The sequence below is a fragment of the Lissotriton helveticus genome, chromosome 6 (genome assembly GCF_964261635.1).
Source record: "Lissotriton helveticus chromosome 6, aLisHel1.1, whole genome shotgun sequence".
NCBI classification, from domain to species: Eukaryota; Metazoa; Chordata; class Amphibia; order Caudata; family Salamandridae; genus Lissotriton; species Lissotriton helveticus.
Window position 1 is genome coordinate 811346948 of NC_136067.1, and position 27289 is coordinate 811374236.

The following is a 27289-nucleotide window of genomic DNA, read 5'->3' on the forward strand; positions in this document are numbered from 1 at the left end:
AATTACAATAATATTTTACACAGGGAGCACTTGCACTTTAACACTGATCAGCAGTGGCAAAGTGCCCAAAGCATCTAAACCAGCAAAAACGAAATCCAGCACAGCGTCACAAATACAGACAGAGGCAAAAAGACAGGGGAAACCACGCCAAAGATGCCAGGTCTAACACTTGTCCCCTCCAGCTGAAAGTGAGGAGAACTGCCCACCCTCTTGGGAGTTTTCTTCACTAAGGCGGAAGAATCTGGACAGACCATCAGTGTTGGCGTGTTCTGTACCAGGGCGGTGTTCCACCATAAAGTCAATTCGCTGTAGGGATATGGACCACCTCAACAGTTTTAGGTTCTCATCCCTCATCTGCATTACCCATCTGAGGGGCCTGTGGTCTGTCTGAACCCGGAAGTGAGTTCCAAACAAGTAGGCCTCAGCTTCTTCAGAGCCCAGAGCACAGCAAAAGCTTCCCTTTCAATTGCACTCCACCTCTGCTCCCTGGGTAGTAGCCTCCTACTAATGAAAGCTGCAGGTTGGTCACAGCCCTCGTCGTTGGTCTGTGAGAGCACTGCTCCCACACCATGATCTGAAGCGTCTGTCTGCACTACAAACTCACTGGAGAAATCAGGTGCCTTGAGCACCGGTGCTGTACACATGGCAGTTTTCAGGGCATCAAAAGCAGTTTGACAGGCTTCGGTCCAATTCACTCTCTTAGGCTGCTTCCTTGACGTCAGCTCTGTCAAGGGGGCAATGATGGTGCCATATCCCTTGATAAATCGCTGGTAATACCCGGTGAAACCTAAAAAGGCTCTCACCTCTGTCTGGGTCTTGGGGGGCTCCCAAGCCAGAATGGTATTAATCTTCACCTGTAGGGGCGCCACCTGGCCGCTCCCCACCTGGTGTCCCAAATACACCACAGATCCCTGCCCTATCTGACACTTGCTGGCCTTGATAGTGAGGCCTGCCCTCTGCAGAGCCTTCGGGAGACTGAAAAAAGAGGAAAAAGGAAGAAAAAATATATATCTAATTTTTTATCCAATAGGAGACTTCTAAATTCTCCTATCGTTTGTGTCACTTGTCCACTAATCTATAACTACAAATGACCAAAACCATCACTACCAAGTGAGGACGTGATTACACATGTTATTTATTGTAATCAAGCAGAATTATTCTCTGCTAATTTCTTTTATCAAAAGTTTTTTTCACTATGCACAAATATACATACATATGTACACGCCTATATATAATAAATACAAACGAAACAACATGTATACTTTATACAAAAATCAAAAAAATCACAAAATAATTTCTTTTTCACCCAATCAGAAAAAATTATATCAACAACCGAGTGTCTTCCTATATAGTCCAGGGGGTACACTAGGAGGTAGTCAGACATAGCTGGTTCAACAAATGATTCAACTGAACCTCAATTTTCATGTGTATCAATGACATTACCTTCCCAAAATATTTCAAAACAATGACTCCTCCATATGGAAAGTGTTGACGCGGTCGCGTTTCACCCTTCCAACAAGTCTGGCCTCCTCAGGACAGGGCGATAAAGAACTCCTGGAAATAAATCCAGCGGCACCAAGCGAAGGATTTCTCACAATAGAAAACTACCACTGCTTCAATGCAGCAGGCACGTGTCTGCAAAAGCAGAGCTCTGACTCGCATTTGGCTCGGGGTACTAGATATCCCAAAAAAGCAACTTAATTAATCAATGGTCTCTCATTCAAACCCATCGTGGGGTCGCCATCATGGTAGAAAAATCACCAGCCTTGCAGAGCCTTCAACACTTCACAGAGGTGTTGCAAGAGTTCCTCCCACGTGGAGCTAAACATAGTAATGTCATCCAGGTATGTGGCGCTAAATTCCTCCAGCCCGGTCAGTACCTGGTTGACCAGTCTCTGGAATGTGGCAGAGGCATTCTTTAACCCAAAGGGCATGACTCAGAACTGGAAGTGCCCCTCTGGCATTGAGAACACAGACCTCCCCTTGGCACCCTCAGTTAAGTCAATTTGCCGGTACCCAGAAGTTAAATCAAACGTACTGAGGTACTGGGCAGCTCCCAACGGATCCACGAGCTCATCAGCTCTGGAGATGGGGTGTGAGTCAGTCTTGGTGACAGCATTGAGCCCACGGTAGTCCAAACAAAACCGGAGTTCTGGAGTGGCACCGGGCGCAGCAGCTTTTGGCACTAAGACCACTGGGCTAGCCCAGGGGCTGCTGGAGGGCTCAATTACCCCTAGCGCCAACATCTTGGAAACCTCTTCCTTGATGCTGGCCCTGACCTTGTCAGCTACCCTGCAAAATTTCTGTTTCATAGGTAAACTATCTCCAGTGTCCACATCATGGACACACCAATTGGTGACACCTGGGGTCAGGGAGAACAGGGAGGCAAACTGACCCAACACTTGGCGACAGTTCCTCTCCTGCTCTGGGGCCAGGGTGGGCGAGAGGACCACACCATCTACTGACCCGTCCCGCTCCTTGGCTGCCAGGAGGTCAGGAAGAGGGTCATTTGCCTCTTCCATTCCAGCATCTGTAGCCAGGAGCATTGTCACTTCAGACCTCTCAAAGTGGGGTCTGAGGCGGTTCACATGCAAGACTCTCAGGAGCTGCCTGAGAGTCTTCAAGTTAACCAGGTAGGTTACTTCGCTCTTGCGCTCCACCATCTCATATGGCCCAGTCCACTTGTATTGGAGCGCACAAGGCTCCACTGGTGCCATCACCCACACTTTCTGCTCAGGTTGAAATTCGACCAGAGTGGTATTTTCAGAGCCTCTACCTCTCTCCCATTGATGGTCACCTTCTGCCCGTATTCCTTAGTGTTAAGGGGCAGAGAGGTATCCTGGACCATCTCTTGGTCTCCTAGAGAGACAAGGGTCATGACTGCTAATGTCTCCTCCCCACTGGAAATCAAGGGGCATATTATCAAGGGGTTTATCTCCGCTTTTTTGGCTTTAAAAGCCAAGAAAGCGGAGATAAAATTATCTCCCTATTATCAACAGGGTGCTAACACGCAAATTCGCATGTTAGCACCCTTTTTCTCTATGCTTCCCCTTGCATCTCTAATGAGATGCAAAGGGGGCGTTCCAGAGAAAAATAATTGGAGAAATGTTGTTAAGCGACATTTCTCCTATTATCAAGGATTTCGCTAACCCTGTTAGTGATAAAAAAAGCAGTGCTAACCGCGGTTAGCACTGCTATTTTTACACCTGGTATTTTCCTGACTTAGCCATGATATCCTATGGAAGGTGGATATCATGGCTAAGTTTGTGAGCCCCTATCATCAAGCTAACGCCAAACTTCGAGAGATTATCGTTGGTTTTCCAGCGACAATCTCTCATTTGGCAGTTAGCGCGAGGATTTTTATCACTTCTGAGATAAACCTTGCTAATAGCAAGTTATCTCTGCGATAATTTCCGGCGATGCTTAGCGTTAAAAAATTCGTTGCTAAGCATCGTTAGCGATAAATATCGCTCATCGTTGGTAATATGCCCCCAAATCCCCTCCCAAAGCTACACTTGCTAAACCTGGGGCTGGAACACCAGTGGGTGCTGGAGATTTCTTAGGGCACCTATTGATAACATGTCCCACCTCATTGCAGTGATAGCAGGTAGGGGGAACCTCTGTTATCGCTTTTGACCCTAGGGGGCCATGGTTTTTTGTGTTTGGGGGGTTGGGACTCCTGGAATGAGCTGCCGCAGAATCTCAGACAAAGTGAATCACTGACCTGCTTTAGGAAGAATCTGAAATCTTGGCTATTCCGTAGGAGCGAAAACTAGACAGCTTCCACTGCTACAATGGTTTCTGCAATCTAAGCGCCAGGATACCCGTAGGGTGACAGTCATGCGCTATATAAGTACCTTCTTTCATTTCATTTCATTTCATTTCCCTGGGAACTATTTTGGGGCCCTTGATAGAACCCCTTTTGGTTACCCTTGTCAACCCCACTCGTCTGCCGGGGACCCTGCCCACCTTTGAATGTGATACCCACAATTCCTCTATGGACCCTGGTACTGGTCCAGCGGTCCGCCTCCTTAGCAAGCTCAATGGGGTCTGTCAGCTTGCTGTCTAAAAGATGCTGGCGCAGCTCTGGAACGCAAAGATTACTCAAGTGTTCCCAACTAATTAAATGTAACAACCCCTTATAATCAGTTACTTTGCTGGCCATTCATCCAACCTTCCAGTGCACGTGAGTACAAATTCACACACTCCATCCAAGTCTCAGACTCTCTCTTCTTAGAGTTCCTAAACTGCAGTCTGTACTGCTCTGGACTAAGTCCGTACCTGAGACATAGGGCCTCCTTCATATTGGGGTAGGTCATGGTTCCTGCTAACTCTAAGGGCTCTGGAGCACTCCTCCCAGAAGCCTCAAAATGTTTCCACAGCCCCCCCCCCCCCCCAATGCTGTTCAGGCACACCATTCATTCTCAATGCAATTTCATAAGAAGTAAACCAGGCATAAATATCCTCACTCCTATTGTAGTTCTGTACTAAATCCTTGGAAATATATACTTTACCCCCTGGCACTGGCTGTGCGATGCCACCATTTGAACTGGAATCCACCTGCTTGGCCTTTATATCCAGTTCCCTCATGCTCAACTCATGAGCCAAAAGCAATTTCTTTTCCTCCAGGGCATGGGCATTTTTGCTCTCCTCCTCTGCACGTTCTCTCTCTTCGACCCCTCTTTCTCAATCTTTTTCCATTTCCAATTGCTTCATCTTTAACCTCATGACTTCCAAGTCATAGTCTCTTACTCTTTGATTATCTACTAACTCTTCTGGGGTCAAACCCCTGCTGGAATGGTTGCTGCCAGGCTTTGAGCCTGGATTGCCCAATTCATGGGGTTGAAACACCTCCCTTCCATTTGCGTCATTTCCCTCTTGGGCCTCCCACCAGGCCTTCAAGATTCTCTGCAACTCATCCTTCCTGCAGTTGCTCTTTATGGGGCACTCAAACTTATGACAGAATTGCTGAAGCTCTGTAACTTTGTAGGAATATAAATCCCCAATGACAAACATCAATTCTGCTTCCACACTGGGTGCCTTTCCTTTCACAGACATGATGCTTTTAAGAGCTATTCAAAAATAGAACCAACAAAAACTCAACCGTAGTATGCGGTGGCGTAGTGGTCTGCACTCACTAGTGATGTACACCAGTCACTGTGGGTCTAGTACAAATACAAGTTCAAGATCCCACCGCTGACCAACAATGTTAGAACTGGGGGCACTGTCCAAATAGGGACCCTTGCTTCTAGTCAGGGTAAGGAGGATACACTCTATAGATAACCCCTGCTCACCCCCTTGGTAGCTTGGCACAAGCAGTCAGGCTTATCAAAGGCAATGTGCTAAGTATTTGTACCAACACTCACAGTAACACAGTGAAAACACCACAAACTGACTCCACAACAGTTTAGAAAAATAAAGGTATTTAATCTAAACTACACTAGACCAAAACGAAAACAATCCAACATACACAGTTCAAGAATATGGTTTCAACAGAGTTCTTAAGGTTGCGTTAAAATAATCCACAGTTTTGTCACGTTGTAGCCAACAGTACCTTTAGATGCGACAAAAGTTCCAAGTGAAATCTGCAGCGTTGAAAAGCAAGCAATGCATCACTCCTGAGACCCTAGGGAGATGATGCGACAACCCCGCTGGACGCAGCGGGCGTTTTGCGGTGACTCCGGTCTGTATGGGGAGGGATGCGAAACCTTGCGTGGATTCCGGGTGCATAGGTTGAGGTGGAAGCGGCTCGCAAAAGATACGATGCGACGATCTTCGGGGCGGCGACAAGCTCCGGTGCGGGGATGATGCACGGCTCAGCATCGATCTTCTCCTCTCGCGGCCCCTCGATGCGATGGCTCTGCGACGACTCTCGCAGTGACATGATGCGGTCCGCAAGCAAGTAGTGCGATGATCTCACCCAGTGACGACAGGCTCTGCGATGATTCTGGCAGCGATGGTAACTTTCCCGCACCGGACTGGTGCGTCCCGCAAACAAAGGATGTGACGACTCTGGCAGCGGCACAGGCGCTGCCACGATCTCGACCTTCGCGGCGGCGGAAATTTCCTCGCACTGATGGGGATGCGCTCCGCAAGCGAGCGATGCGTTAAAACTTGCAGAAAGTCTTTTAAATCTTGGTTTCCAGCTTCTTAACACAGGTACAACTTCCAGAGGCACCACAACTGGCCCAAGCACTCTAGGAAGGACAGAACTCTCTCAGCAGAGTTCAGGGAAGCTTGGGGTGAAGTCCTTTTGTTCTTGGGACTTCTTAGCAGGGAGCCAGCTCTTCTTCAGGCCCTTGGAGATTCCTTCAAGCAAGGGGACACAGCACAAAGCGAAATCCTTCCCCTCTCCTTGGCAGCAAAGCAACTGCAGGTCAGTCCAGCAAAGCAACAGCAGGACAGTCTTCCTTCTTCAGTCTTCCAGCTTTCTCCTTGGCAGAGGTTCTTTCTTGATTCCAAGGTGATCTAATTTTCTGTAGTCTGGGGTCCTGTACTTATACTCCTAAAAGTCTTTGTTCCCTTTGTGCAGGAGGGCTCTGAGCCCGCTCTGAACCAGTGTTGGGTGTTCCTTGAGCGATTTGTTTTCCTGGCCTCTCCTTTCCCTTCAGAGAGAGGGGCAGGGTCATCAGCCGCCCAGCAGGAGGTGGAGCCAGCATTGTGGAAGGCAGGCATAACCCTATTCAGGCCCGGGTGCTACCCCCTTCTACCACTGTAGACGCAAATGGAGCTATTCAGCCCAGGGATGGCCCACTCAGTCTCTGGGAGCCACCCAGCCCCCTGTCACTCACAAACCAGACAGTCAATTCACAAACAGGCCAAGGCACACAGAAAGGTCAGACAAGAGAACAGACTCTAAAAAGTGCTGTTCTCAAACACAGGATTTAAAAACCACCTCTCCTGAAAGATGTGTTATTAAATTCTGAGCTCAGGGATACCACAATTGTATGTCCTACCTTGCTCCTATGGGAAGATACGCTGATAGCCACTGTAGCCAGCATTCCCCATGATAGCCTATGGGCAAGGTAGCCTTACAATAGTGAAAAACGAAAATGGCTGTCATTCACTACCAGAGCATGTCACCTGCACTAGTACATGCTCTACCTTTGACATGCACTGCACCCTGCCCAAGGCGGTACCTTGGGCCTTCCATAGAGGTGACCAATGTGCACAGAAAGGGAAGGGTTAGGCCTGGTCAGTGGGGACACTGACCAGGAGGACATGGCAGTAAACAGACTGCACACAGGCACTGCGGTGGCAGGCCTGAGACACCATTTTAGGGCTACTCATGTGGGTAGCACAATCAGTGCTGCAGGCCCACTAGTAGCCTTTGTATCACCAGTCCTGGCACACTCAATGCACTTTACTAGGGACTTCTTGATGATACAAATATGCCAATCATGGCTAACCAATTACAATATTAATTTACCTAGAGAGCACTTGCACTTTGACACTGATCAGCAGTGGCAAAGTGCCCAAAGCATCTAAACCAGCAAAAACAAAATGCAGCACAGCATCAAAAGTACAGGAGGCAGAGGCAAATAGACAGGGGAAACCATGCTAAAGATGCCAGGTCTAACAGAGGGTATCTATGAGGATTGATTAAACAGTAGTGTTATTTCAATTTAATTGTAATTGTTAAATTAATTGATATTGTGCACATTTAGGTGCAATCTCTAGACAGCTATATAATATGGTATGTCTGTTTCAAATATCTTTGTATAATATTTGTATTTTTATTTTAGATATATTAACAGCTGAGAGTGTATATGCTTTTTGTCTTGATAAAGATGGTCTAAACCAGAAAACCATCGAAATGCGTAGACGCCTGCATACCATAAATCCACACAGTTTGATGTTACTCTAGATGCTGATGGACTGCAGTATATCAGGGTTCATCTTTAACATTTCTTTTTATGGATATGGTTTCCTATGACAAAGAATAGGGTCTTCTTTAATGCTCGCAAAGTTTTTTAATTGTTTTCTCATCTGTCATCGTGCACAGTTTTTGTAATTCTATGTGGATTGATATGGTGATGCTGCTGCCACTGTACTGTTTTTTTGGTCAGAACAGTAACCCTCAAAGTTGGATGTATGTAGTTTGGAGTGATTGAGTAGAAAACATTGGTGGTTAAGTAGTCTCTAAAGGACAGTCCTTTGCTTTTTAGTCCTTTGGGTGGTAAAGGGTCCCTCTGCCTTCTGTAAATATCAAAATGAGTAAGTGCCTTCTGTGAATACCAAAATGAGTAAGTGGCTTCTGTGAATACCAAAATTGTAGTAAGTTTAGTACTTTGTCTTAAGTTAGTTCTGTGAATCGGGCCCCTAATTCAGATAAGATGATGGACATAACCATCAACCACATCCTGCACATCCCAGCCACAGCATCTGATTGCCTAGAGCTGTACTAGATATCAAAACACAAATTGAGAGAGCTGTCTGCTCTCTATGGAGCTGTAGGCATCTGAAAACAATTGACTTTTTTCAGAACTAGTTCCCCTAGTGGTTGAGGTCAGGGTGAAATCTGAGTGAACAATTGGACCCAGGCCAATTGCCCATGCGCAAGACTGGATGTAAGCAGAATCTATATGCTTCACGATTGTTCACCTTTCATTTAACAAAGGTCTGTACACCTGGATTAAAATAAGGCAAGGACCAGCGTTAGAATCCTTGTCTGTCTCCTGTTCAAGGGCAAGGACTATGGGCCAGATGTAGGAAAATCGTATTTACCGATTCATAAATACCAAATTTTACCGATTCTGTATTTATGAATCGGGAAATATGAAGGAGGGAGATTTAGGAAGAATCGGTAATTGAATTACGGATTCTTTAAAATTCGGTACTTACCGATTTGGTAAATACCGAATCGGTATTTCCTATTGATTCCTATGGGCTGTGAAGCCCATAGGAATCAATGGTAAATACCGATTCGGTAATTACCGAATCGGTATTTCCACAATTCCTGCAAGGGTGCAGGGGGTGCCACTTTGACACCCTCTAGCACCCCAAATACAGGCATGTGTGCCATGTGGCACACAGACATGCCCTAAGGGCATGTCTGTCTGTCACATGGCATAGGTGTGCATGCACAAATATGCATGCACACCTGGATTCGGTATTTTACCACCCAATTGGATTGGGTGGTAAAATACCGAACCTGTAAGGCCTTTGGGACTCAGAAGAGTCCCACCTACATCGGGAAGTTACCGATTCGGTAAAAATACCGAATCGGTATTTTACAGATTCGGTAAATTTACCGATTCGGTAATTTTACCGAATCGGTAAAATAGGGCCCCTACATGCCAATTCTTAAATACCGGTCAGTAACGGCCAAAATCGGCCGTTACCGACGGGTATTTAGGCTCCTACATCTGGCCCTATGTCCCTAAACGTGGGATCTATGATTTTGAGTGAGGATATGCCTTTGAATTGATAAAGTCTTAGTTCTAACCACATTTGTGCTACTATTAGGTTCTAGCATTGCTAAATCAAACTGCAGTCTCTGCTTCCCTGCTGAACCGGACCCAAAGATGCTGAACCTCTTGAGAGGCACGTCTGAGAAGAAACACATTTCTTACCAGTAACATCAGTTTTGCAGGTAGAATCTAGAAGCTCTTCTAGATTCACATGCTGTGTCCGTTTCCTGCCATTTAGTGGTCGGTGTTGGAAAGTGCTGCTTGTTTCTGTTAAAACCAAACTTTGTGTGTGTGAAACCAGAACCCATAAGAGTAGACGACTAAACCACTTTGTGTAGCTCCCCCTAGTAAAGAACGATTACAGGTCTGAGGCCGGTGTGTGTGTGGCCCACACAGCACTTTGGTTTGGTGGCTTATATCTACGTTGTGTCCTTCCACTGTGAACTGCGCCCGGTCTTGTGGAGCACAACCAACTATTTCTTGGTAGCAAGAGCAGAAGACAAGTATTTGCATCACTGGGAAAGACTACCTGGCAATGCAAGGCCCTTCCAATGCTGCTCCAAAACTCGAAGGTTACTCTAAGAACCCCCATTTCCTCCCATTAGACCATAGATCGACTAGAAACGTATTGACGTCAGACTTTGGCAATCCCCGCAACAAGAGAGAGAACATCAACAGTAAGATACTTGTGCATCTGACAAATACTCAAAGAACAGTCAGTTGTGCTTGGCTATGGCCACAAAGAATTGCAATGGAAAGAGCACCAGTGAGTTAGAGGGTGACATGTAATGTATGCTACAAAACCATAATGCCATAAGCTTGTTAAAATTACTAAGTGTATTACTATAGTACCTCAATGATAAGAGTCCTGTATCTTTTAGTAAAAAAAATAAAACTACTTGAACCTATTTACTGTGAGTACCAGGTGTGCTGCTTAAATTATACATTATATCCTACAACACCCATCACTGTAGGACTTTGTTGCTCACTGAAAGTCAAAGGCTAAAAGGAAATGCTTGGCATTCATTGTGCTCCATATAGTTCCTGGCTTCTGTAGTTGCAAGAACAATGACAACACCTGTCCTAAAGTTTACCTAATAGTCTGAAGAAGGCCCAACCCCCAGGAAATAGACATGACAACACAGATTATTTGTTTCTTTTCCTTACAGATAAGGAAGTCTTTTCACTTGGCTTATCTTTCAAACAGATGGAGTGACATTCTAGAGAACATCAGTCAGAACTATGCAGCACCACAGTGACCATTCAAGATACCAAAGCAAAAAGAACTGAAAGACATAACAAATAGCAGTTGTGACCCAAATTTAAAAGGCTACCAGATGGTTTTCATTCAGCAGGCATTTGGTACATAGTACCCACCTCTCCCATCCCCTGGCTGGGCTTCTCGAAGGTTAAACTCCCAGGCCTGGTCCATGCAGCGTGTCACTGTGGCACACTCATGAAGGAAAGGATAGGAAACAGAGAGTAAGTGCCATTTCTTGAGGTCACGGTTTTCAGCAGGTGAGGAGGAGTGAGATAGAGACAAAATGAGGGGAGAGCAAAAGTGAGAGAGAAGGAGAGAGAGAGAGAGAGCAGGTAGAGAGGAAGGGTGAGAATGGGGGAGTGGGAGTGAGAGAGAGCTGTCAGGGGCCTAAGTGCCAAAAGCAAACTATGAAGTTAGAGCCATAAAACTGAGGGCAAGACCATAAGTGAAACAGAAGACGGACTACTGACAAGAAGTTTGTTTAAATTTAAATATCCCTCAAATTCTGTGACTTAAAAACACCCGTTGGCAGGAAATCAGTGTATTATCAAGCGCGTTCCGTGTGTTGGTATACACAATACAAGAAATCAGTGAAGAAACCTCAATGTGTACGAAGAGGAGCAAAAATTGAGATGGAGAGCAAAAAACGAAAAGGGGCCTAAGTTCAACCAGCAACGGCAAGGAACCTATGACAGGGGGACGAAGAATAAAGGTTGGGGGGAGCACTATGAAGGGAGCAGCAGGCAGTGGGAGTTATTGTTTTGTTCAGACCTGAATTTATATTTTCAGAAAAACATGTCTTTCAAATTATCATATGGAGAAAATACACCTTTTTAATTTTCATCTATTCAGCAATGTGTGTACCTGCAAAGTGGCACATGCCATATGCTTTTTGGACATATTTTTATTTGACACGTCATTTGTGACTACTTCAGACACATATAATTTTTGTCATTAGAAATTCGCATTTGGAGGATTTGTGCATCTGTCTTTACAGTAATAAGCACAGGCTTAAAAATCCCAGTATGCAAAATGTTGCTGGTGAAAAAAATCTCATACTGGCTGAAGGTGTCACTCTTGACCTGAGTCACAGCAACACAGATCGCCTATTGTACATCATCATATGCAACCATTGTAATCACCCTGTTGCCATGAACTGCACATCCACCTCTAATGCAAGAAATCTAGTGGTCATCTGATCACAACGATTACTGCTCCCCCACTTCCCCCAGAGGACTGTGTGCTTTTATGTTAGTTGGGCTTCATTAAAATGGAATGCGCTGGCCTGTGTTATGATCTATCTGTGCATTTGTACTTGTTTGTTGTGTACCTCTTCATATATGTTTAACTTGAGAGCCATACCTTTCGCTTTGTCAGTGAATGTTTCGCTAAGCAATTACGATTTTCCTCAACCAGTTTGTTACATTTCAAAATGAAGCAGATGGCTCAGGTGCTTGGAACCACTAGCCGCAAGCCAGCACAATACCACAGAAAACAGGATGACTAGCAACACTATGCTATTGGCTTGGCTTAACCTATGATTCAGAATGTTATCACAATGGGAGAATATAGCAAACAAACACTCTCAAACACTTTAAAAATGCCAATATCAAAGTAGAATTCTCTGCTAAAATGTTTTCCATTGGGTAAAGGCTGAAAAGAAATGTTTACAAGTAAAATAAAGTGACACAATAATGCTGCAAAATTTCAATTTTTGTGCCGCAAATTTGCAAATCTATCCTGCAATATCCTGGGGGGATCCAATCTAACAAGCAGATGCATTCTGGGTCTTGCATACTTCATCACAGTGATTTGTTTAATGGCAGTTCATTTAACAAGACTATGGGCCTCATTACGATGTTGGTCGGAAAGGCTCCGAGCGGCATTTGGATTTTCCTAACCTGTGTCGGAACCCATGTTTCCGGCCGACTTGGAAACATTTCTAACCAACCGATTACGATGGAAGGTAACCTTTCGGCCATTCCGAATCGGTTTTGACTGGCAATCGAAGAATCCGAGTCGGTCGGAGCCAAATCGTACAGATCTACGCACCGCGTTTCCGACCAATGTATTATGATGTTGGATTCAGACAGCCTTTCTGAATCGGTCTGCCAAATACGGAAAGGCTGTCGTAAACTGACTTTGGGGCCCCGTAGCAGTCTCCCCCTCACCCAGAGGTCTCTGGTTGGGGACCGTGGGGGTACCCATAGGTCCCCTCTTTACAACCATGCACAGGGTGGCCGCCACCATGGGCTGCCTGCAACAGGGTGCAAGGTTTTCCACAACCACCCCTTTTTTCAATGGGAACCTGTGTTGTCGGTCGGAACACAGGCTCCCATTGAAGTCAATGGTAGTTCTACCGAACGGTGTTCGGAAACATCGTAATCGGTCGGTCGGCCTCTCCGAACCCGAGTTGATCGGAACCGATTTTGTCAAGGAGGCAGTCGGATTGCTTTCCGATTGACATCGTATTGAGGCCCTATGTGTCATAGGGAGATACCACAATTCGAATCTGTGATTTTGATTTAACAATACCATACATTTTAGAAGCTGTAGTTTTTGCATTGTACTCTCAGAACCATTGGATGAATTATGGGAGTTTTAATCATTTGTCACCTTGATGTAGCTGGAGTACAATACAACATTACTATGTAGACGTCCACTTAACGGCTGAGGTGTAAATTATCACTTCTTAACATTGGCATAGCCTCAAGTCAATGGAGGTTTATCATTAGCGTTAATGCATGGTTGTGGAGGTGGGGGAAAGGCTGCTCCAGCTCTGCCTACAAGGAGGTGCGAGGAAACCATGGAGCAGAATATGGTATCCTGTAGTGGTGCGAGGACCCAAACACCCATCAGTGCTCAGTGAGCAGTTTGCAAAGGTCTCCCAGCGTGTGCACGCAGCCACAGAAAAGACTTTGTACTTCACAGAAAATAGACATAGTTGTGCAAATGAAAGTAACAGCCATCCACAAGGATTGTGGCTCACTCAGTAAGAACAGTGCTAACTGGACTCATACAATTACTGTGAAAACAAGGCCTCTTGTGAAACCAAAATAAATTAATGGTGTGTATAGGAAAGTAGGATCTGCTTCTATGGTTACCCCCACGTTTTGACTGATGCTAAGCTGTTATTGACTAGTCTGACTAGGATCCGGCTAATCAGGACCCCCGTATATTTGCTTTCTCCCTAAATTGCTGAGTTCAGTTCTTAGGTACATCCCAGATTGGATACTGAGGTACCCTTATAAGTCACTAGTATATGGTACTAAGGTACCCAGGGCATAGGTACCCCAGAGGTCCCCATGGGCTGAAGCATGCATTATGCCACCCATGGGAGACCATTCAAAATGGAACTACAGGGCTGCCATTGCAGCCTGTGTAAGCTGGTGCTAGCACCACTTACTAAAGGTATAGGTTTCCTATATCTAGGGTCACTGCACTTAAAACCTATAAGTCACCCTTATAGCGGTCCTTTGTAATCCTGAAGACACGGTGCTTGGTTCTAAGTGAGAGAATGCCTCTGCATGAGCAGAACACCTCTGCAGCCTACAGAGTCCATTCTGTTGGGTTGTCAGTGAAGCCGCCATATATAATATAGAGGGGCACAACATAATTACGTGATGACCATTCTTGAAACTAGCTGCAACGAATCCTATCATGTTTGGTATCAAACATGTTGGAATCCTACCTACCACACATAAATGGTGTGGGAGGTATGATTCCAAGAACTGGAAGAACCCTCCATTAGGCTCTCCATGTCCCCAGTACAAGTCTTCCAGACCCGGACAGCACAAAAAGGTTGCTGCCAACGAGAGACCTTATTCTGCCCTGCTGCTGCTGAGCCAAGTTCGAGCAGGGGAAGGCAGAACAATAGGCATCTGGTCACAGGGAGGTGTGACCACCTCCCAGACAGGATTTAGTGTATTGTGGCAGGGTGGGTGCGCTTGCCAGCTCCACTCAGTCTGCATGTGGGGCACATTTGGTGTCCCCAGGCATAGTCCAGTTCAAACCAGTCCTAGGAACTGTTTTCTCCCACTCTGGCATGAAACTGGACAAAGGACATGGGAGTAACCTCCCCTCTGTCTAGACCTTCTCCTGGGATGATCCCCATAATCATCCCAACCCTTTCCATAGGGTGCATAAGGGTTTACCTGGGTGTAGGTCCCTAGATTCATCGTGGGATAAGATTCAGATCAGACACCACTTTTTTTCCAACCGTCTGGGATTGTGGTGTAGGTAACGTGGGTACTAGGGTATCCATGGGTAGGGTGGCTTTCAAATCTTCTGTCTTCCACTGGGTTTGTTCAGGGTCCACTAGGAAGGGTCCTTAATCTTTAAAAATCCAAACGCGACTTACACATAGACTTGCAAGGAGCCTGCAGTTGTGTTTCCACACTGGACACTCTCTCTGTGGGGTTCCTAGTCACTCACCTTGAGTGGTTCCTTGGGTCCCCAGCACTTCTACTTCCTCTCGACACTCTCTTGATCCGAGTCGTGGTTCTTATACAACTTTCTTATTATATGGTTTGGTCCCCCCGGGGTCCATTGTGTAATATGTGCTGTTTATTGTGTTTCTTTGCAAAGCATTGTGTGCATTCTGCATATCTCAGGGTAGGAGATATTTGTATGTGTTAGAGAGTATTATATAATAAATACATATTTTTTATAAATACCTTGTGCGGTTATTTTTCACTTAATCTATACTATAAGATTGCGTTCTGGTGAAACAAGCTGCTTTACACTCCTTCTGGACTAAGCCTGAAGGCTGCTCTCCACAGCTACCACTTAGAGGGCGTTCTAAGGTTGTCTAAGACTTCTTAAATAACCATAAGGGTTGTCTGGACTGGTGCAAGGTGTCCACTTACATAAGTGTATATCATGTACCATGCCAGCTTCTCACACCTGATATCTGGTCATAGAAGGCTCTAGGAAAATAAACTTCCTGTGCCAAAAAATGAATGAGTGTGAACTTGTATATTGTAACTGGTGCCCATCTAAATGCCAATACCTTTGGGTTGGGTTTGCATTAAATAAAAATGCAAAAAATAAAAAATAAATAGTACCTACCAGTGTCAGCTGTGAACAGACACTAATTAAGCCTAATCAATCTTTACTTAATCCATGCACCACAGAAAGGAAAGCAAGTGATGTAGTAAGTGACGCCTCGCACAAGCTGCACAATTAGATGATAGATACAATAAGTCATCAAGCGACATTGCATACGTGCTGCCTGCAGGCTCAAGACAATTGGGGTAGGGAACAGCTGCCTGACATCCCAGCACCCAGTTCACTCAGATGCATAATGGCAAATGGGGTGCATGATAGCACTTACTTCAATTAAAAGTTTTGAGTTTTCACCATGATTGGTGCAGTCATTGCTGTGTATCTCTAGAGACATGTTTCAGTATAGTTGTCCTTCTTCAGAATATAGTAACACTTCATCATTTATTCCAAATTGCATGTTAGCATTCTAGCTGTTTGAAGTGCCCTGGTGTAAGACATGGTGGCTTTAGAGGTTTCACGAGGTCCCTCTTCAGACCACTCCAGAGCCCTTGCCTCTCAGATGAAAAAGTAACCACAGTGTCACAATTTGTTTAAAATGAGATAGATGTATCTTTATTTGAACCAGCTTTCATAATCTTTGAAAAGTATATGCCACTCCATACTTGTCATATGCAACCTATATTCAGAATACAAGGGTATCACTTGCTACACTTAAATGTAAATTTCCCTTGAGGGGAACTACGTTAGGATGAACATTGTTGGCCTGCTAATAATTTTAATTTTACTGATGGCTCAATACATCTACCTATTTGGTAAAAACCGCTATGCAGTGCTCTTCTCATCTCTCCACTGGAGAAATTAATGTGCGATATAAATGTACATTTAGATTTTATTTAAACATTTGCGGGATTGTCCATTCCTAATAATCAAATTAACCTTTTCTTTATGCTCTAATGCAAGTTGTTATATAAAGGAGTAATGTATGATTCATGAATTAGTGTTAATGACAGGACTGCAATGTCATTTGTAATGTTATTTGATATAATGATTTGTCTGGTCCAGTATTTCAGAATTTAAATGAAAAGGGCAGGAAATAATAGAATGCTAAAAAGCTTCAATCCATGTCAAATCACAGCTTCACTACATTGTAGCAGATTCTATCAAAGTACCTCTGGCGTTAGTAAAGGCTTATCTCTGACTGTTAAAGTAATCAAAATGATCAAACCCAATGATGTGCAAAAAGTACCGTCTATCACTGCAAATACAAAGCAGTAGCCTCATATATATATACATGGAGTTTCACCAAGCCATAGACATGCACTATTTCACAACTAAGGTCATTAAGTACATTTAAATGTATGGTTCCAGGGGCCCATGCTGGCCTGCTTTTGGATACGTCTACAGACAGCCTTAGCTTTCTGGAAGACCTCTTGTCATCAATTCTTCAAAAACATACAGTAAGAAGTACAAGGGGGAGAGTAGACTTTGGCTCAGGGTCCTTTAAACATTGTTTCTGACATGGCCACTTGCCACTTCTGGGCTGAGGGTGCATGTGGGGAGCACATGTTGTACCCCTGTAACATGTTGTAAGCGCTGTCACCGCGGCGGTCTGCTGTTAAGGCTCTCTTATGAGACTAACACAGCCGCTGCCGTGAGACCACCGCAGAACTGCCCAGCTGCCCTGGATTAAATTCATAATATGGTGGGCGGACGCATCACAGGCTTGGCGGTCATCCTGCCAGCACTGCGGTGGCGGTGCTGCAGGAGGACCACCAAACTCATAATAAGGCCCTAAATGTTTATCTGTATATTTGGTACTGTGATCCTTTATGTGTGTGGGTTTTTAATGTTTGCTTTACAGGTTTTTTAACCCAAAGGATTTATATGGAAGTTTGGATTTTACGTTTTTTGTTTAAAGAAATCTGTTTTAGTTTATTATAAATCGATGGTTTTTACTAAGGGCCTTATTAGGAGTATGGCAGTCTTGAGACCACTCTACCCATGGTGGCGTGCAAACGCTGCAACCAAGGCGGTATGGCTGCCCGATTACAAGTTTGCCGTCAGACCGCCACCAACCCAACACTGCTGACACCGCTAGGATCTTGGATCCCGATGGTGCTGCGGAGGCAGATGAGGCTGTGAATGGCAGTAGAGCCAAGGCAGTTACCACCGTCAGGATTATGACTTCCCTTTTCTACAGCCTTTTCATGGCAAATACACCACAATGAAAAGGATGGCTGGGTGGGAAGGAAGGGGCCCCAAACAGGGTCCCCGTGTGCTTTCCCCCATAGGGTTAATGCATGGGGGCACATTTTGTTCCCCCATCTCCATGCACTGTTGTGCATGCACTTAGTGCCATGCATGACATGGTGCATGGCACACAGTGCACGGACGTGCAGAAGGCGCTGCATGGCGGCACCATCTGCTGTTGGTCTTCTCAATGGCTGAACCAAGCCACCTCTGTGGGACCACAGACTTCGGACGGCCAGCCTGATGGTCCACTTGTTATAAGGCTGTCGGGACACCGCAGGCTTTGCAGTGTTCTCCCCAACAGTGGCACCGCCAAAGTCGTAATCAAGACCTTAGATTTCCTTTTTTCGGTATCCTGGAGCTGCTTTTTTTTAAAACTACCTTTTTGTTTTTTTAATGAAATTTATACATTTTTGATTGCTTCGAGGGATTTTGATTGTATTGTTTTTATGTTTGCATTTTTAGGGGGGCTTTTTGCTTTCAGATCTTTATCTTTTTTGTGGATTGATTTTTTTTTACTTTGTGCTGATAGAAAAAGATCAAATACAAGGAGATGATGGACGGAGTGCTGAAACTTTTCAAACACTCACCCCCAGTCACAGATCTGGGTTGAATCCATCAACGTTCTTTAAGCTCACTTTGCCACCCCAGTTCAGATACAGTTATATGTAAATCAGTCTTGACCCTGTGCCTCATGGGAACAGTCCAGCCCGACCTTCCCTGGAGCGGAAACAAGCATCCTGGGACCGGTTTCTGGGTAACATCCCTCTTCAGCCAGGCTAGCTTGAATCCAGTGGCAAAGTGAGCAACTGACCCAAGTCTGGGCATACCCTGCCAACTTAGGGCGAACAAAGCAAATGCAGGAGATGATGGATGGAGTGCTGAAACTTTTCAAACTCTCCAACCCATCATCATTCTTTAGCTCACTTAGCCACCCCAGTTCAGACACAGCTATATGCAAATCAGTCTTGACCCTGTGCCTCATGGGAACAGTCCAGCCCGAACTGGAATGGCATGGACAGCAAAAAACAATGGATTTAGTCCCAGATCTCTGTACTGGGGTGAATGTATGACATTGTTCTGCATTCTGTCCATCAATTGTTCTTTTTAGGTCTCGCCTGAACCAGCGCATGTGTAGCTCTGGCAAGACTTTTAGTAAGCGGGGTTCAAAAAGCTGACCATACGCTTTTTGTGTGGCCTAAAGCGTGCGGTTACGCACCCGGTTATGCGCACAGGCGCCATCTGGCTTTCCTCTCTCGTCATGGCTCATTAAGCGCATCGCTCACCGGCACCCTTACAGTGCGTTCACATTGCACACCACTTGCTAGAATTGCCTCCTTGTTTCCCTTTGAGCCTTCTCTCGCGATTAAAGGTCACATTTTATTTGACAATCCTAATCCTACCACAGCAAGACATGTCACATTTGTGTCTCTTCAGTTTTATTTATAAGTGTATCCCTTTAAATTACTGTCTATTTTGCCTTGGACTCCTAATCGGCTTTTGACAAAACGCCCGTTTTTATGTTTTCACCCCTGACTTTTTGATTTACGATTTTCTCCTTCAAAGTGCCCGATATTGTTTAATCCAGATTTAGTGTGACCCCTAAATTCTCTCCTGGAATTATGCTTAATATGAAATTTCTATCTTTCTTTGACTTTTCCCAATGTTTTTCTTAAGGATTATGCTTGTTTCCATTTCTGGTATTCTCGCTGTTATTTTACCACTATTTTTCCCCTAATGTGCCATTTTTTTAATTATTTTACCTTAATCCGGATTTTATTGTTTAGAGCTCGCATTTGCAAGAGTTTAAGCTATTGTTATTGTAAATGACAATGCCTTTTATTTATCTGTTTTAAAAACAACACATAAATAAAAGACATTGTCATTTACAATGCCAAAAGCTCAAACTTTCATAAATGCGAGACCTATTGCATTGCAAATGCTTGTTGCATTTGTCACCCCGAGTGGGACGTGTATGCCCAGACATGGGTCCCATGGTCTCCATGCCACTGGAGTCAAGCTATCCTGGCTGATGAGGGGTGAAACCCTGAAATTGGTCCTAGGATGCTTGTTTCAAGTCCAGGGAGGACCTGGCTTGGCAGTTCGGGCTGGACTGTTCCCATTGGGTGCAGGGTCAATACTGATTTGCATATGGCTGGGTCCATACTGGAATGGCATGGTGAGCAAAAAAATGATGGATTGAGGCCCATGTCTCTGTACCGGGTGAATGTATGACATTGTGCTGCATTCTGTCAATCAATTGTTCTTTTTGCAGATGGAAAAAGATATGCAGCTATAAAACTGTTAGTTAAATCTTTTCTTAGTTTGTGTAGGTGATAATATATTGTTTATGTTAAATGTATGTTATGATTATGTGCAATTGTTTTGAATATGTGTTGTATTTATTTAATGTTATGTATTGAAATGTGTGATGTTGGTTGGTGGATTATTGTTATGTTTTTATAAAAATATTTATAATCTATCTTTTATTATATTAGTGTTTATTAACTTGGTGATTTTATATATTTGTTTAACTGATAGAATAAAATATATATGTTAAAAAAAGGTTTTGATTTAGTGGATTATAGTTTTGTTGTTGTTTTTGGCAGGTTTATATTTAATTTATAATACACTTTTTTCTATCATATCTAAGTGATTTAGTCCTTTGTAGTTTTTTAACAGTTTGACTTTAAATTGTACCATGTTGTGCATTCTTTTAATTGGCTTACTTTAGGGTCATTTTTGGTAACGTATTGCTCTATTCTTAGTTCTTGGCACCTTTGTTCTTTTTGTAATGCTTTCCATTTTTGTAATGTAGGTTGATATATGCCTAGTGTGGATTGGAAGGCATTGTACCATCCTTCTACTGTGTTGTTTGTTTTGGCTTCCTGTGCCAAGGTGCTGTCATAGATATTCCACTATGGTATCTAGTATTTGGCTTGGCGTCTGCCTCCTGACCAATGCAGTCTGCCAACCCATGTATCTGCGAAAATAGTTAATTGGGGGACTAAGTTTGTCTTTATTTTGTTGGTAGAAAGGGGTTTCTATTGGAAGGTTATAGTGGTTGACAACCTCTGTGACAGGGATGTAGGCTAGTGTTATAATTTTTTCAATTTTGAATATAAATTCACTGTTAGTGGAGTATCCTACACTTAGGGCCTGACTACTACTTTGGCAGTCAAACCCTCATCGGCAGTCGGGAGAATGCCGCCAAGCCAGTGGCAACCCGACCGCCGGATTTTGACAATACTCCAGGCTGGCGGTGTGCCAGTGGCAGTCTTGCGGTGGCAGCACGCTTTGGCTCGTATTCACAGCCTGATGGCAATGCTGCTGCAATGTAGCACCTCCACTGTCATCTGCGCACTGTTGCCATGCACCATGTTGTCCATGGTGCACAGTACGTGCATGACAGTCGAAGAATGGGGGGGCACAACATATGCCCCCGGCCACTACCCACACTGGGCAGAATTGCCAGGGCCCTGTTAGGGGCCCCCTACTTTCCATTCTGCCAACTTTTCCATAACAGGGTGCCCACCATGAAAAGGTCGGCGCAAAGGAAGGTGGTGATCTTCACAGCGGTGCTGGCATAGGTACCCCTGCCACAGATAGTGCCCTTCCCCACCACCGCATCCACGGGATCCTAGATCATGGTAGTGGTGATGGTGATGGAGGTGGTGGCAGTTGTGGCGGTTTAGTAGCGGTCCACCTGCTATGGTCCTAAACTGACGGTCGAACCACTGACGAGGCAGCGGTCGGACCACCACTTTCAGTACGGCGGTCTTGGGAACCGCTGTACTCATGATCAGGCCATTAGTGTAGATTTTTGGAAGTGTCTCCATATACTTTATTTCAAAATATTAGAGGTACCGGTTAGCAATCAGCAAAAGGCTGGAAACTGGCTCAAATGTGATAACTGTGGTTCGGATGTCTAGAAATAGAAGAGGGATGATTGTGTTACAGATTCTTTGCCTTAGTAAGCTGATGCAACCAAGAACAGAAGACAAGGAAAACTGTAAGTAGCTACAGAAGAGTCTATCTAAAGGGAGACAGGGATTCCAGCTTCATTTAAAACTAGGCCAGTTTTAATATTAGTAGCATATACACAGGCTCTGAAACATTAGGTTATAAAGCTATATATTGCAACGCCACACACTGTTTTCACCAGCAGTAACTTGAAATTCCTCTTTAAGATTAATTTAAGGGCCCAGGCTCTGTAAATTGTGGTTATAATAGAAGCCAATTGTAACTTGCCACTTCTCCATGAAATTTTCTCAGAATACTTTTGTATACACATCTGAGAAAAGCTTCAGAAGTTACTCATTTGTCTCAAAATCAGCAGCTTGTAATTCTTTCATGAAATTCAGTACATGAGTATCGAAATAGGAAGTACCACATAGGGGTCGATTCTGATCTCGTAAGGAAAGTATCCTGACCAAATCAGATCCAGAATGCTTTCTGTACGACTCGGAGTGCTCGAGTCCGAGCAAGTGAGTACAATGTATCCTTATGCTGACGGACTTGGTTCGCTCGGACTCCCATTGAACTCAATGGGAGCCTGTATACTGAACTCTTACACAGGCTTCCGTAGCAAAAAGGGATGGGTGGGGAAAAGCGTACACCCTGTGGCAGACACCCCATAGTACCCGCCACACTGTGCATGCTTGGATCGGGGGGACCCATAGGCACCCCTGTTATCTGAGGTGCAGGGACCTGGGTGAAGGGGGGCCTTCTACGGCCCCCCTGAAGTCTGATTCCAACAACCGTTTTGTCCCACTGAGACTGAGTTGATACGACTGTCCGAATCGTGCATTGTACTCGCTCGTTCGGAATCCAGCTCCATTGCGCAGTACAATGTGGCTACAAACGAGTCGTACAGACAGGTTCGGGTTCAGAAACGATTTGGTCGACGCGGACGAGATCTTTGCATCGTACTTGTTTTTTCAGAACTGCGTACGATTCGCTCGGAAACAAGGACTACGAATCAGATCCGGGAAAGGCAAATCTGATTCGGAGGCCTTCGGAACGAAATCGGAATCAGGTCCATAGTTGTTAGGTATCACTTAATCATGTAAATGATATCATTGATCAGCATTGTGGTTTTTATGTTTATTTTGTGTTATCCATGTGTTTAATTGACCTCCTGAAAAAGGGTGATGCAAGCGCAAAACAAACTGGGGAGCAACTGATAAAGTGTGCCTGTAGGAATGAAATTTGGATGGACAGCGAGAAACTAAATATGAATCATTGCAGAATTATATTGTTAACCAAGGAACACATTTATTAATAAAGAAGAACAATTAAACATAAAACAAGTTGATAATTATTAGACCTGGCATCCTTAGTGTGGTCTTCCCCCAAACATTATGCTTTTTACCTCCATGTTTTGCTGTATCTTTTTGTTGACCTTCGGACTTTAAGTACTTTACAACTGCTAATCAGTGCTAAAGTGTATGTGCTTCTTCCCAAAACATGTATGTAATGTGTGTATACCTGATTGGCATACTTAATTTACTTGTATGTCCCTTGTATCATGGCATACCAGTTAAATGCTACTAGTAAACTGCAGCAGTCACAGAAACAGCCTTTCAAACTTGTCGCAGGCCTGCCCCTGCAGTGCCTGTGTGTTCAGTTTACTGCCACCTTGACTTGGCATTTAAACCTACTTGCCAAACCTTAAACCTCCCTTTTATTACATTTAAGTCACTCCCAAGGTGGGCCCTAGGTAGCCCTAAGGGCAGGGTGCTATGTAAATAAAAGGTAGGACATATACTGTTGTGGTTTGCATGTCCTGGTAGTGACAAACAACCTATTTCATTTTTCACTATTGTGAGGCCTACCCTCTCTTAGATTAGCATTGGGAATTCCCGTAAACATTTTAAGTGGCAAATCCTGATCAGAGAGGAGTAGCTTTTTGATGTTTTATATGTTTGGAATGGTATTGATAAATCCAACTTACTGGTAAGGTGGGATTTAACTTTACTATTTTAGAAATGCCACTTTTAGAAAGTGGACATTTCTCTGCCCCCACTGATAGCCTAGCAAACAGGACTGGGTTCGAAGGGATCCTTGTGCACTTCAGAGAACTTGTTTGAAGTCACCCCTTACATCAAAGGTACTTTTAGGTATAAGTACTGGGGCTCTCACCCCCTTAAATCAGACACTGAATGGAATTGTAACCATATGCTTCTAGATTGAAAGCTGCACATTGCCAGAAGAACTGCTGTGCTCCCATGAGGGACTGCCACTTTGCTAACTACTTTGCTGTGTTGGCCGGTTGTTTGTTGAGTGCTGTGCTGCAAGAGGGACTGCCATTCGGCGACCTGCTTTAGTGCACTGACCTGCTGCCTGCTACCTTTTAGTGTGCTACAAGTGCTTGTTGGCTTGCTCCTTGTTCCTAAACGTGTCAGGGTTATCCAATGTAGTGAGGTTAGTTACACCTACATTTACTCAATATGTACCAAAGCCTAAACAGGCTAAATGTACTGTAAAGAAGAATTGTAGTAAGTCATATCACCAAAGGCTACTCAAAGGTGCTGCAGAGGAAATTACATTGAAATCAAAAGAGGCAATGACTAAATCTACACTTAAAAAAAATAATAAAAGAAAAGAAACGGTCATAATTTTTGACTTTCCATCTAACCATATAAAATGTATTCTCAAAATGGTAATAATTGATTAAAAAGAAAAGAATTAAAATGAATGTAAAACATGGTCATAAAGCATAATATGTTGAAAAAACCATACAAAATATTAATGTAAAAATTTTAAACAAAACCGATGTATGTAATTAGAAATTCGCAAATATGCCAATATGCAATTGTAATGAATTTAAAAAAGCACACCTCACACATCGACCACTAATCTACAAACACACATCATAACGCATTGGAAGTTCCAAACACACACACACATATGCCCACCACCCACCCATATGCACACACTGACATATACACACACAGGCCACAACTAATGCTGATGTCTAGCTCTACGATGTCTTGCAGCACAGAGAGGAGAGGCCAGACATCTGGGGGTGGGCTGTATTTTTGTGTTGTTTACCAGGTGTGTGATATTAACCTCAGGTGATGCCTGTTTCCTTGTTCCTTTCAATTTGTAGTTATAAATAGTGTAGGCAGAGACGGCTGCTTACTGGACAGATAACTACATTTGGAGGATTTACATTTAAAATATGCTTGTAAAGTTTCTAGAACTGGTTATATTTCTCCTCGTATTTTTCTCTTTGTGTTCTGCAGCACACATAGAAGGAGCAAAATGCCATTGATGATTGTTTTTGCGCAGGAAGGTGTCCCTTCCTGCACAACAACAATCATCCTTGCAATGCAGGCACCCTTGCACCATGGCGCAAGGATGTCTGTGCTGGTGCACAGCTGCTGTTTGTGCACCAGCGCAGGGGAGAAGAACAGGAATGCGCTGTATCTTGAGGATACGGTGCATTCCTGTCTTTTTATTTTGACACACAGCAGGAAGGCTTGCTTCGCTGCCGTGAGTCAAAATATAGTAAATGAGATCCATTATGGTTAAGTGCAGCTTTGCTGAAATCAAAAGTTTTTGAGTGCAGAGAAAAGCATCAAGGGACAGATTTACAAGCCTCTTGCGCCAATTTTGCGTCACTTTTCCCATGTTAAAAGTGACGTAAAATTGGCGCATGGGGCTTGTAAATCTGCCTTTTGGAATACACATATACTCTAATATTCCAGTGGAGCTAATAAGACCACAGTCATCAATAATTCTAAAAAGGGGAAAATACCACTTGATTAAGAGTTGGTCCCAAGAGGGTCCCTTGAGAAATTGGAAATTACTGTGGGAATTGGTAATAAGAGTCCCATGATCATTCCCATTTGCCCCCTGTAGTTCTTCTGGACCTTTCACCTGCTTTTAGACCCTGGGCTACACTGTTCTGATGGGACCGGTAAGCTCAATGGGACTAGATAATAATAATTATGTGTGGATTTATATAGCATGGCTAATCATCCCTGAGGGTCTCTTGGCGCTGTCCATAGGCACGGGAGAATAGGTGATTTACCCAGATTCACAGGATGTTGAGCGGACGCAAAGACTCAAACCTGGATCTCCACCTCCAAAGTCGGCAGCTCTGGTCGTTATACTACACCCTCTCCTGTATTTGAGGAATGGCACCATCAAGATTGCAAGACAGTTCTTAATGAGAGCATTGGTGAGCATCAGTAATGTGTGCAACGATCAATGATCTTATTACAGTGCATTTGAACCCATTTCTTGGATTTCGGGTAATAACACATTGCGGGATGTGAAATCAATAGTAACCACATGCTCTTTCACAGTAACTTTCCAATAACCTACTACGCACAACTTCTTAGACACAACACTTTTCCTGATATCTCTTACAACATTTTAAAGGCATTTCACTGTGACACCATCTGAGTAATTCTTGTGACAATATTACAGATTTTTCCTATGGCATCTGGCTGCCCGGGCGTCCCATGGTTAAGGACCTTCAAGGCAAAGGTTTATTCCCTGTGACGGCTCTCCTTTCTGGGTCAGTTAGGTCTTAGAATGGTATTAGGAGGAACCCTGTTCTTTCAATGACAAGAAACACCTCTTCCTAAAAAAACTTACAAGCCACAGTTTTGGAGACCTACAGAAGGCAGTTGTATCCCTGGAAAAAAGTCGGCATCATAACAACAATCTTGCAAGAAGATTATACCTGTGCGTCTTTTATTTATTTTTGCACTTCTTTCTTTCTTTCTTTCTTTCTTTCTTTCTTTCTTTCTTTCTTTCTTTCTTTCTTTCTTTCTTTCTTTCTTTCTTTCTTTCTTTCTTTCTTTCTTTTTCTTTCTCTCTCTCTGCTTTTATTTGGTATGTGTTTCCCCTTACCATCCGTAGGACATTAACCTCAGTTTCTTCCTCTCTCTGGTCCCTCCTTATCCCCCTCCGTCAATCCTGGGAGAACTCCATATAATACTTTATGGTGGTTTAGCAGTGCCTCAATGGGTTACTCTATTCTGTTCCTCTGCGTAACACTTTCTGGTGGCCACACAGGGCTTCAGATGGATTGATCCTCTGTGTCTGGTTAGAAGTCTCAGTATAATGTTTAAAATGCCTCCAATGGATGGGCTCCTTTGATGCCAGTGGCTGAGTTGCATATACCACAATCAACCACACTGATACATACTGAGGTATATCAGCGGTGGTTTCTACATATGTTACTGCCAACCCCAAAGATGATTCATAGCTACATGAGCAAATTAGTCTAGTCTCAGACTCTCTGCATGCATATGGGCAGTGATGTTCAGTGCACTGTGCACCATGCATGACATCAAACCTCTCACAGCTCCTTAACATGTCTCATACAGGCCAAACC